The sequence below is a fragment of the Sabethes cyaneus genome, chromosome 1 (genome assembly GCF_943734655.1).
Source record: "Sabethes cyaneus chromosome 1, idSabCyanKW18_F2, whole genome shotgun sequence".
Lineage (NCBI taxonomy): Eukaryota > Metazoa > Arthropoda > Insecta > Diptera > Culicidae > Sabethes > Sabethes cyaneus.
The window spans coordinates 56,322,995-56,335,784 of NC_071353.1; the positions used below are offsets into that span (position 1 = coordinate 56,322,995).

The 12,790-nt window shown below is 41.4% G+C and overlaps 2 protein-coding genes across 2 annotated transcripts in view; one reads left to right on the forward strand and one right to left on the reverse strand.

The window, feature by feature from the left end:
* LOC128738162 (autophagy-related protein 16-1) overlaps positions 1–12,790 on the forward strand; it is a 288,388-nt gene that overhangs the window by 26,671 nt on the left and 248,927 nt on the right. The gene's annotated exons all lie outside the window — the stretch shown is intronic.
* Positions 1–12,790, reverse strand: part of LOC128738156 (uncharacterized) — a 69,986-nt gene that overhangs the window by 2,599 nt on the left and 54,597 nt on the right. The window lies entirely within an intron of this gene.

Below are 12,790 nucleotides of genomic sequence, written 5' to 3' on the forward strand. Positions count from 1 at the left end.
TCTGTTATTAAATATCAGTGCGCGGTGATAGTGTAGCAGCTTGTCTTGAATAAAAAAAAAGCGAGAGCTCCAGAAACCCATAGCCGTTAGGAGAGATGGAAAGAAAAGGGAAATTGGAGCAAACTTGATTGAATTAGCACTTTTTCCCCAGGTAGCGCCCAGCATGTGCAGCGAGTGGTGCATTCTTCGGCACCGACGACGTACACAGTCAACGAGAGTGGTCAAATGGTCATGACAGCGTAAAAAAACAGTTTGCGGTTGATTGTTAGTTTTTTTTTTACTTTTAGCTGTTGACTCCATGGTTAGTTGTTGGTCATTGTTATACCCGGAAAGAGTTATGAGAGATTTCTCTCTACTTTTTCCCATTCCTAGCACTGTTACTCGTATTGCATGGTTCCTCTTTTTTCTACATTTACGCTGTTTATTTATGATTGCGTTGAAACCTTTTTTCAAGATTAAATATTGTTTATCGATCAGAATTCTATCTGACGAAAAATTAACAAAATTGCAACTCTAGTCGATATTAAGTGTATGGATTTAAGGAACATATAAGTCTGAGTTCCATTTGCCATAGTAACGTTTTCAGTGCAATAACAATTTAAGTTTTGTTTTACGCTTATTGCGGTTTTGTAGTCAATTTTGATTATCAGTTCCATTATAAATGTGTAATAAAGTCCAAAACGTTACCGTCAGCCTGAGTTGCCTGAGCCTCGAATAGATTTGACATTTTTCGACTGGTCTTATACCTATCAGTGGACGAGTTTCCCGTATAAAACTTGTAAGCCGCATGAATTGGCTAGTTTGATGAAATCTTGCTTAAATTGTAATTTGCTTGTTTATTGGGGAAAATCCTCCTTCTTAGAGTTCCACGCGAAAATTATTAACGTGTTTTTTCTGCGTCTCACGCACACACACACACACACATTTGCAATTTAGCAATTTGACGTCTCTGTTTACCTCCAATATGACAAGGAATAGGAATGCACAGCCTCTGTTTGGCAAGCATGTCTTCAATGTATTGTTGAGTATAGCATAATTAATGTTCAAAAATGAATTTGCGTAGAACTCGTAAAATTGCTGCAAAGCACAATATTTTGCTGGACTTCAAACATTTTTGGTTCGTTTCTGTGTCCTGCTTGACAATGGTTAGTGCCTAGCAAAATTTGAGGATTGACTGTCGAAAAGTGACATCTGCATCCTGTTTAAGAAGGTTGTCTGAACAAAACAAGACTAGTTATGACTGAGTAGAAATCTCCAGGAGAAATATAGCTATGAGCATCACTCAAAAATTAATAATCAACCCAGGTAACCATTTGGGTTTTATTTTACACTCTTATGATAGCATTTAAGACCAAAATTGGTAATGAAAACCACCATAAGAGTACCATAAAACTCACATTGTTGCTTGGGAAGTCAACGATTGAAGGCCGATTGCTCAACTAAAAAAAGTGCTGGGCTCATAAAAGTCCTTGTGGCCCTGAAAAAGCCACTGAAAAGTTCTTAATTTTCAAGGACATCCAAATCAGCATCCGTGATGTTTTTAATGATTGCTATGGCGGTTCACAGAAATATCGTTAGTTATTATGATACTATAGATATAAAAGCAAAGCCTTGGTGCTACATTCTCCCCTTTCGAAACCAGTGTTGAAAAAAATCATTTTCATCCTCGTTTTTAGCTGAAAATGATGGTAAAATAATCTCAATTTTCTGCAACACTGCCCAAAACGACATTACATTCTATAAAACTTTCAGATTTCTTGCAGCCTGTTACGTTAGTTTTATTTTCGTTTTTTTCGCATCACTTTTCACTATCATTCCCTCGCGACTTTCTGAAAATATTGCGATTGGATTTGTCGCACAGCTTCCATACGTTGAAAACATCTACAAAAGAGACGGAGCAATTCTTTTGTTTTAAGTAGCACGGTTGATGATTCAATACATTATTGCGATGCTGCTCCTAAAATATGTTTAAAATTGTAGTTGAATTACAGCTTCCATATTCGAATTTGATTGCGCAACATTTGATAGGTTTCATCATCATTGATAGCGCATTGCTGACCGCAAGTAATTCATCGCGATATCATGGCAATGGAAGTTACTGGACTGATTGCCACTATTTTTCTGTAATATGTTTTTGTGTATGTATCGAAATTTAAAAAAAATCTTTTAAGACAGCTAGATTACAGTGGTTCATGGGAAAATGGGGGTATGAAGTTGTCGACAACTAATAATATTTACAAATACTAGTAGCCGTCATAGAAACTTGGCCGAACACCTGACCACCATGGCAGGTAATTAGTTCAGTTCAGTTCAGTTCAGTTCAGTCGCAGTTTTAGTGAGTTTCTTTTGTTTGTTGGTTATTTTTTGTCCCTTTGCTTTTTATTTCTCGGTTACCTCTACTTCCATTATTGGCAGTGATCGTATAAGGTAGAATATTTAACAAAAAATGCAAATTTTCACTTAATTTAAAAAAGTGAAATTTTGTTTACGAAAAAATCATTTCACTTCTGCAACTGACGTACATTCTTACGAATGTAGTTAAAATAGAAAGAGTGAAAACGAGTGCAAAATTTCATGCTAACGCAATTGAGTGAAGTATTTCGATGGGGTTTGTATCTTCGATAAGAAAGATTACGCACTCTGAAAGAAAGCACAAAATGCTGCCAGTTACATAGACAATATTTCAATCTCTGTAAACGCTGTCGATATATCGCAACACTGTTGGAAACTTGACCTTCTATGCTTATTCGTCAGACTTCGCAGCTGGTTGTTAGAATACAGGACAATTGCGAGGTTAGTAATGCGATTGCATTGACTCTTACAGCTTTTCCCAGTCGAGATTTGAACGTGCGACAACTGACCTGTTACATCAGCGCAGCGTAGTACCTCGAGACCGAGGCTAACCTTGGTTTATTTCAGGAGAAACTCGTATATTAGCCTCCAAAACTGTGGGGATTTCTAATCCCAAACATGTTTAAAATTTAAAAGAATTGGGGCCGCACCTCATGGCACACCCGTGATCATGAAGCGTGCTGAAAGTAAAGTCTGTTCCGGTTGGTGTTTGGCCGCTTTTATTTAATTACTGTAGCGCCTTTAGTATGTATGAAAATGCAACGTGAGAGACGTGAAATTTATTCCGTACAGTCACGTGGTCAAAAGGAATGTCCCCAAAGTTTCTCAAACTTCTAAAATCGACAGTAAATATCGTGCCTAAACGTTGCCGTGAAACGCTGACGCTGGATTGTGCAAAACGGAACAAACGTGAAAATACCAGCAAATGTCGCTAGGATAGTCCAAAAGAATCCTGGAATCTACGGGCGCGGTTAGGTAAAAAGCTCCAGCGAGTTAGTATGCGAGAAGGTTCTCGATTCTCCCATGGTAGCCAACAACGCCTCTGAATGCAGTTGGTTTGCATGAATCGTTTCCTGTAGGGACACCAAAAAGAGTTTCTCAATGCTACTTGGGTCGTTTTCAAAAGCTACGCGGAATTTGCTTAAAATGGCGTACATGTAAGAAAAGTACAGCAAAGCAAAGCAATGATCGATATTTGACTATTCTTTGCACCAGACTTCGCCGTCAGCTGTTAGAGTACAGGACAATGGCGGGACAAGTACTACGATCCTATTGACCATAACAGCCTCTCCCAGTCGAGTTCAAACATCCGACGACTGACAACGCATCAAAATTTACGTAATCGTTACTAAAGCCTCCGAACCACTCGCACGTCGAGTTGGCGAAATCGTTCAAAGTGGCCCAATCAACTGTCACCAACGTAATAAAAGTATTCGGCGTACGTTTTTCGGTAGCCAGGTAGCCTGGGTAGGGAGACAATCGTTTGCTACCGGGAAAGCGGCAGTGACGACAAAAAGAATAACCAGCGCTTTTAAGCGGAACCCTAACCTGTTCGTCCGAAATATCGCAAATAAGATGGGAGTACCCTCGACAATCGCTGCATCGAGTTACAAACCGGGTCGCGATGACGAGCAGAATTAGACGGTCAAATCACGATGCTTACGAAGTTCAATTGCGTGGTAAAGGATTACGAAACCTGAAGGCGGACTTCAAGGAGCTTCTTGGGTAGGAGGTTTGTACGGCAGCTGGAAGGGGAAAAGTGGCAGACGTTTTCAAGCAAACGAAACTGACGAAGTTTTCTATGAAATGTCTACTTTGGTAAGCTATTTATACCAAAGGTTTGACGTGCGGCATTTTCATTGCAACTTTGCAACCAGAAGTTACCCAGCAAGTTCACGTGAACGAGTGTCTGGGAAAAACGTCTTGTTCTTTTTCTGAAGCACAACGAGTGTTCCGTGCTGTTTTAGCCGGCATTGGCATACTGCCATTACAGAACAAATGCATTGGAGTAGTAAGCTACCTACAACATTCTGGTGACGCCTGAACGACAAGGACCGCTACCATCCCCATCCCCCGTGCAATATTAAGTTATCGCCAAGCGGAACCTGAAGAAAACTTAACTGTTGGAAGCGAAAACCAGTTTAAGCTAAACTGGTGTTTTGCGGTGAATAAAGTGGACAAGATGGCAGAATCTGATGGCAAGAATTAAACGAAAAATTTGTAGGCAGGGCTTTTTGGAGCCGAGAAGGTTCTTATGATGGTTCGAGAACCCGCTCTGGAAGGGAAGGGGAGGCTTCCAGGCAAATGAAACCAAAATTTCTGCATAACCCGAGAACTAGTCAAGCAAATGGAACCAAATTTGGCCTGTGGAGGTTTTTGAAGGCAATAAATGTTTCTGTGGTGGTTCGATACCACTGGAAGGGGGGCTCTCATACAAATAAGAAGCAAAAACTTTGACCTTCCTATCTGAGAAAAAAAATTGAGCAAAATCTAAGGATTATTGCCGAGTTGGATAAATAATCCAATCTGAAAATACAGCGCACTAAACCTGATCACTCTGAGAACCCTTGGTAAGGGGCCTAGTGATTGGGTCAAAACGATGGTAGTGATTCAAGGAACAATCTGAATTTTATTGCACTCTTATTGCAGTTGTTATGACCAGTTTTAGTCATTAACACCGTTGTAGGTGTGTAATAAAACATAACATGTGTAACATAACATAATGTGTAACATAAAATAGTATTTTCGGGGGAATGTGTGAGCATTAAATATCGCAACCAATGGATTGAAAACAGCAGGGGCGGCAGAAAGATCTCACTATCGTCATTCGCCTAGGGAAACCTGAACGTTAGAGATTGAAAATTTATTTTTTCTACTTAAACTTCAACGTTTTTTTTTATTACAATGCTACTGAAACATGGGTTGTGCCCGATAGAGGACGTGTGAGCCAAATACCAAAGTTGAAAATAATTGAGACGCCTTCTATTACTGTGACCTTTGCACAAAACCGACTAAAGTAGGAAAACTTACATTATACATTATAAAGTAAAACGAAGTACCCCTGTACACTGCATTTACCATACGGTGCATTTTGAGGGCAAACGCACTTCAGTTTACTGCCACGGTAAATTTTTCACTTATTCACCTCGAACCTTCTGCGCAATCCGCCCCCCCCCTGCTTCACCTGCGCTCGTTGAATGCTGCTCATTTCGTTTCCCGAATGCTGGTTGACGATCCTGGGAATTTCATCGCAATTTTCCCGTGTTTGTGTGTTTGTGTTCCCCAGAGAGGAACCAACCTCCTCTAGTGTCCAGAGCTGGTCACGCGGAATTCGCCGACAATTTCACCGAATGATTGCTTCCATTATATGGTATGGATTTCGCTTCTGCGGCATGAAAAGCGAAACCTATGACCGATTATGCACCGATGGCATTCAGCGCGAGTCACCAGCGGCGGCGGCGGCGGCGGCCGCGGGCGACCTGCTGCATTTGGCCATTCACTGTCGGCTCTGCTTTACGAGACTTTACGAGGCCGATGAATTGTTTCTCCACGTTTGTACGGCCCATAAAAACCGGACGACCGGAACGCGGCAGAATCGCGGCGCAAAATTCAATTTGTTTCGCGGACAATGAAAATTAGTAAACCGTAGTCCCTAGGTATGGGTGCAACGCCCAGAGGTGACCACCCACAACGGCGCGCTCTTGATCAATACCAAGGTCGTGACCTTCCACGGTTGGTTCTGTACACACGATGCTGTTCTAACCTATCGTATGGTGTTCCGAGGGAGGTAGCAATACGCGGTTGAAACAAATGAGATTAATGCATCATAGTCGGCTAAAGAGAGGTTAAGTGTGCGCGTATTTTCCAGGCCGAGCTGGACTGGGATACGTACGTGAGACTACGTATTATCTGCAATTTATTATTATTAGCGCTATTGAATTGAGTGCAATCTTGTTGGACCGACTAGCACCGACGAGGCAACTCGGACAGGAGGCCTTCGTGGTCAAGAACTGTACGGTAGAAAGTCTAGGCAAGATAAAGTATGTATTAATTAATATTTTATTTACACAATAGCTGCGCTCGAGTCTCGGTGGGAGAGATCCTCGATCATGAGTTTCACCCAGCAGCGTTTCGCATAGCTGGCAAATGGTATAGAATTAGTCGGTGTTTGTTAATTGTTTGAAAATTAATTAACCTATCTGTCTTCCCGGCCGGGTTCTCATCGGGCGTCGGTGTTGCGTACAGTCTGATAATGTGCTGAAGCGGGTCGGGACTCGTCGGTACGTTTTCTCTAGTTGGTCACAGTTCCGCAAGAAGTACCGTTTGCAGTGAACCTTGTGAAAATGGACGCATTTTCTGCTAATTGTTGCCGTGGTGCGCTCACAGCTTACGTCCCATTGAACTTCACGATCCGGTGCGGTGGTGCTGGTGCGGCCGGCTATTTGGCTCGGCTTACTAATTGCAAGTCTGTCGAAGTAGTAATTTTGCTGCGCAGTTTGACGAGTTAACTGTCGCTGGGCCCGCAGGGGCACGCTATCTGGTTCCGCTCCGCTGACGCCAGGTGATATAATCTGCCGAGATAGGCCGCAGTCGAAATAGGATGATACAATTCTGGGCGAATGGCCAAAATGATACCATCTCAATGAAGGTCATCGGTTGCTGGAGCATCAAGCGTATTATTTTTTTTATCTATTTTTTTATAAATAATTGAGCTATTCAGTACATGTTTCAACAGTGCAATGCCCCGAATGTATGGAATTTTCTTAATCTATACTAATGCTAGACATGCCCACCACGCCGCAGCGATTGTGGTTAAATTTTTCGAAGATTCGCTGCTGCAGATAAAAGGAGAGATGCACCGAAGGTCGGGTCATGGCATGTTTGCTAGATGCTGTTTGCTCTGCTGTTCGGACGTGATTTGAGTTGACGGGGAAAGCATGTACATAGTCTTGCCGAGATAGCCATCGAGAATTCTAGCCAACCAGCGCTCGGATCTGGTATCAATCCACGATCAGGACGCTCCCAATTACAGCGTTCCGCTTCGATTCGATTACGGGTTTTAAAGAAAGCACCAGTTGCCGTGTGTGTCTGTTTGACGGTTGCCGCGGTCAAAGTGTAGTTTTACCACGATGTTCATGTTCATTAACACGAAGTGGATCACATAGCAGTCCGGCTTTGTGCCATCATCGAGCGATGCATTTCCGGAGAGTTCAGAACAACTTGTTAATTATATTCTGCGCTGCACGCTGTTTGCTTTTCCAGAGGTTTTATATGCAGTTTCTAACAAGAGAAAAGCGGATTTCTCGATGTGGTGAACCTCGGCTCAACGGGATGGCTTTTCGGTGTACCAGATGTGGCTGACAACAAGGTTCTTTTTCTCTGTGTGTTTCGGTGGCTTTCAATCCTCTGTCATTACTATAAAAGATAACTGTAGAACTTTATGGGGGCGGAAGATCTCCTCACAATTGTTAGTCTAGCAACGATAAACTGCAAACAACAGCACCATTAAAAGCTGAATGTGTATGTACATATTTTATATTCCTCCCGATGATAAGCATCTTCGGCTTGTTCAGCTCTATTGGGCCGCGGCATATTTGCTCACAAGGGCCCTGTTCGGCTGAGCACCAGAGGCTCGAGCTGTATGTGTTATTATCGATTTTCTTCGATTTGGAAAACTTTACCGCACAATCCCAGGGCGCGGAGAGTGAGTAAATCCCGTCCCGTACAATATACTGCAATGCATGTCAGGAGAGTTTGATCTTGTTATTGTTCGCAAGCTAACGATGACCAACTACAGCGATCCAGATATCGCGCAAATATTTGCTGACATGATGGTCGAGCAAATGGGACGGAGCTTGTTCCGTCATTTGATCTGACGGAGGGTGACTGTTTAACATGATCAAATTAGCTCGCAAGAGATTGACGTCCTGATCGAGATATTCAGATGAAACAACATGTCGTGCGCGCTCGCTGTCTGTCGTTTCCCACGCCGTAAGGTGCACTTCATTTGAACCCACGTCACGTGCGCACAGCACAGGTCCAAAACCGTCAAATTTGGGTCACCCGGACGGCCAATCCAACTCCAACCGACTCGATCTAATCCATCTGTAGAGTATCATGTATGTTATGTGAACCGGACTGCATGCGTACATGTACATAATCATACAACGCACGGGAATGCACTAACGGTGTCGTCGTTTGAAGTCAATTAACGATAACCGCCGCTGACTTCTGCCGGCTGCAACTGCTTTCAGGTGAAAGCTTTGTAATTAATTTCTGTCCACGATCGCTCACAGTTGTCGTGAGGTAACGTTTGACGTGGCACTGACTGGTCATCAAACATCCCCGGGAGACGACTCTAGCCGGGACCAGGTTGCTGCTGCAGCGATAAAGAAAGTCCAATTAAAACAATTTCCATTTACGGGAAAAGTGCTCTCCCACTCGTGTTCATGCTTACGATCTAGATACGAACGTGGGGGTGGTGGTTATGGCAGCGGTAACTGCGAGATTTCAACAAGTGATAATTCTGGTGTTTACCTTCAGAGGAAAATCAGCGGGCAGATCGGCCACACATTGATGTCGGCGAACTTGAGAGAGGCTATCCGTCGAGCGTTATCATAAAAGCTGTCATATTATTTGCCCGGTTATGCCACGAACGACCTTTCGGAATCTGACAGCCGACGCCGTCGCTGTCGGCTATCGGTCTGCGGCAGAAGGAATTTCATTTTATGGTTGTCAACAGGCATCAGGGTGTTTTTTTTCGTACGCTAAAGCCTGTTATTGATTCCGAGATTATAGCGCACCCTGCGTGAGCTACGTGCGGCAGAACGTGACTAGACTCGTGTTTAAACATTGCTCCCAGGCGCCAACTATAAACAGTTGAGCGAGCCGATCCTGTTGAGCTTCTGAGGCTGAACTTGGCTTCGAACTAATTGTACCTTAATTACCACTTGCTGGATTGAAGTGTCTCAACCACAAACCAATCAGCCAATTTTATTGGTTCGATGATTTTTTTTGCATCATTTATCACGTGCGGTTGAGAATGCTTAATCATTATATGCTGCAAATTATGTAGTGGAAAAGTGTAATTGAATAGGCACGTAATGAACTTACATAATTTCATTTCGATGGTTAAAGTTGTTATGCAATCATGAAAACCTTGTACTTACTGACTTAATTACTTGTTCTTGTGGTGCTTTGTAGTTGATTGATAGACACACGGAACATAGCACTGGCAGTGTGAAATCTGGAGCATCCTTAAAAACAATTATATATTCGACATAGTTCCACGCAAGGAAATTATCCAGTTACGTTTCCAGTGCGTCTTTTAAGAAGTACTTTGGGAACTACGATTGCCATTTCGCTTGGAATGAGGTTTTTACACCGGTACATTACATTTCCTTTTTATTTGAATTTTAGTGCAAATGGTTAGATATTCACCAGCTGTGGTGACGACTGTAAGTGTACGCTACGGCAATTAGGTCGGTTCTATTGCATTAATTGAATTTTCTCGCCAGCGCAATAAACGGCAAGCAATAGCTTTCTCATCAAGGATGGTGGTAAAAAATCGTTCGAAATTAACTGGGACTAATTTTCTATATTTTATGAACATTATTATTCGATATTAACGTTGACTAATACGCAACCATATAAAATGTATCGTGAGAAAATCCTCTATTTAGGTCAACCGGACATTATATTGCATGCAGAGAAGCGCTCACACCACATGTGAATCGTAAAAAACACCTGCCGTTAGAAACCCTCCCTCCTGCTCTTGGGTGTTTTTTGTCTTAAACACTGGTTGTCAAACCATTTTAATATGCATCAAACATAACATTTTCTTTCTAACGAGAAGTCAAGGGGGTTGAAAATTCTCAACATACTAAAAGTGCTGCGTTGCTTACATCGCTTCTCAAATATTTCTTGATTTGTCCTTATAACCCATCTGACAGTTAACGTCTTAACGAAGGTACTAGTGTTAAACCCTAATTAATAACATAGTTGATCTGCAAATCTTACTCAAAAGGTACTTGTCTAACCAAATCGTGAAATTACGTCTTTCTTAAAAAAAAACTTTAGTTTGTAGGGGAAGGGCGGTAAAGACGGACACTGCGGGAAAGACGGACATTTGTCATATTTCATAAACAATAATTTTTTGAAGCAAATCAATGATGAGAAATGTTTCTATAGACTGAATTAACACTTTTGAATCAAACTGCCGATTTTTAGCTGCGCAGCTGCCAAATTTATAAGCAAAACAAAGAAAAAATGCGCATTTTCGCTAACCGATGTAATTTTGTGTGTGAAGGAAATAGCTGGTAAATCGTTAAAAAACAACATATTCATGCTAAACCGACGACATTGCGTTAGTTTGACCCTTCACTGAATATCCATTGGAAACCTGGTGAATTTATAAATATTCAGTAAAAAGTTATTGAAGTTTGAAAAAATGGTATCCAAGTCGGGAAAGACGGACACCCAACGGTAGGGAAAGACAGACACACAGATTTTGAACCCATTTTGCCCAAAAACGATTTAACATTGCAAATATTTACATATTATATATGTAAAAGTAACCAGAAGTCTTATAACAGTTGGAATAGGCCAACTTTTAGAAACGATTAATTCGTCACCAATTAAAATATTGAAGGGAACCATTTTATTTTCTCGCTCAAAGGGGGGATCGGGAAGGGGGTTTTCCCAAACCAATTCTTTCCTAAATACATGATGAAATACGTTAATCTTTCTTAATACTGATAATTCGACGACGCGTGACACCTTTTTGCGAGTGTCCGTCTTTCCCATATCAAGTGTCCGTCTTTCCCGCCCATGCGCAGAAACTCTGATTTATACATAATGTTTATAATATTAAAAAAAGCATAAATTTTGGAAGAAATTTTCTAGCACACGTTGCAACTTTATTAGACAGGGACTTAAAGGTTCAGTTTGTACGAAAATTGCGATCAATACAGTTATATTTGAGTAGATATTGAGTCTTTAGCTTAAGGTGTCCGTCTTTACCGCCCTTCCCCTATTATACAACGGCGCGCCGTGGCCGCGGCGTTTTAAAATATACCGTGAGATTTCGATTTTGGCTAGAGCAAAGCATTCATTTTTGTGGTTTTTCCAAACTCATTTTTTTCGAATTTGAACAATTTTTCAAAGTGCTATAAAATTTCCAACAGATCTGTCTGCACAGTTTTCATTTAGAGTGTATTCAAATGTCAACACCAGCTTGAAAGTTTATTTTGAATTCACATTCGTTTAAGAATCGTGGTAATCATGAACGCCAAAAATTGTGATTAGTCTGTTGCTGGACAATGTTCGACCGTGTGATTTTTTAAATAAGCTAAAGCCACTCGGAATAAACGAAAGATTAATTTTTCGTATTATAAAGCGATACAAAGCAAACCGATTTTTGGAAAATGCTCTCTAAATCTTGCCGTAAACGCACTGTAAGTACACCGGAAGCCATCAAACGAGTAAGAGAGCGAATTCGACGGAAACTAGATCAGACTAGACGTAAGATGGTCAAGGAACTGGGAATTTCGCCTTTGACGCGTTTGACTGAAAAGCAGAGGGTAGCAAAAGTCGAAAGATGTCGGTAGCTGCTCAAGCGGGCACGGTGATTGTGACATTTTGAAAACATTTTCCTGCTAGAGGTTCGCCACAACCCACCGAATGATCGGATATATGCAGCACATCTTTCTGATATTCCTCGGAACAAAATGCCTGTTCAATGGTTCCAGAGTGTTCGGATGGTGAAGGTATGAATATGTTTTTCCAAAAATTTGAAGGTTCCATTGCTGTTCATTGAACCTGGTAATAAAATCAACACTAAATATTACATCTATATTGCTTCCCATAATCAAAAAACACTATATGAATGCACCATACTGTTTCCAACAAAATTCTGCACTGTCTCACCAGCTGAAAGCTACACAAGCTTGGCCGTGAGGACATGTTTCTCTTCGCCTGATTTGAATCCTCTCGACTTCTATGCTTGGAGTTACATGCTAGGCAAACTAGGGAACACCAAAGGATCGACTGTGTATACTTTCAAGTAACGTTGGGAAAAAATTTGGGATGAAATGCCTCGCGACATCGCGCGTGCCAGCTTTAACGCTTTAGCAGCGATTGCGGCTGGTAATTAAAACAAAGGGAGAAAGATTTGAATTGGACTAATTTAAGACTAATGTTATGGATATACTATACACGAAATATATTCAAAATTAAAATTGATGCGTCTTATTTTTGTGATTATTTACTTTACTGACTGTTGTTACTACTCACTCTGTACAATAGAGTTTTGCACAGGCAAACATAACCTCGCTTCTTTGACGTCTATCGGTGGTTTATTTACCTGGACTTAGAATGTCGGTTAAAATAATAAAAGTGAATATTGTTACAGGTGTTAAGGGGGGACCCTACTCTGGAA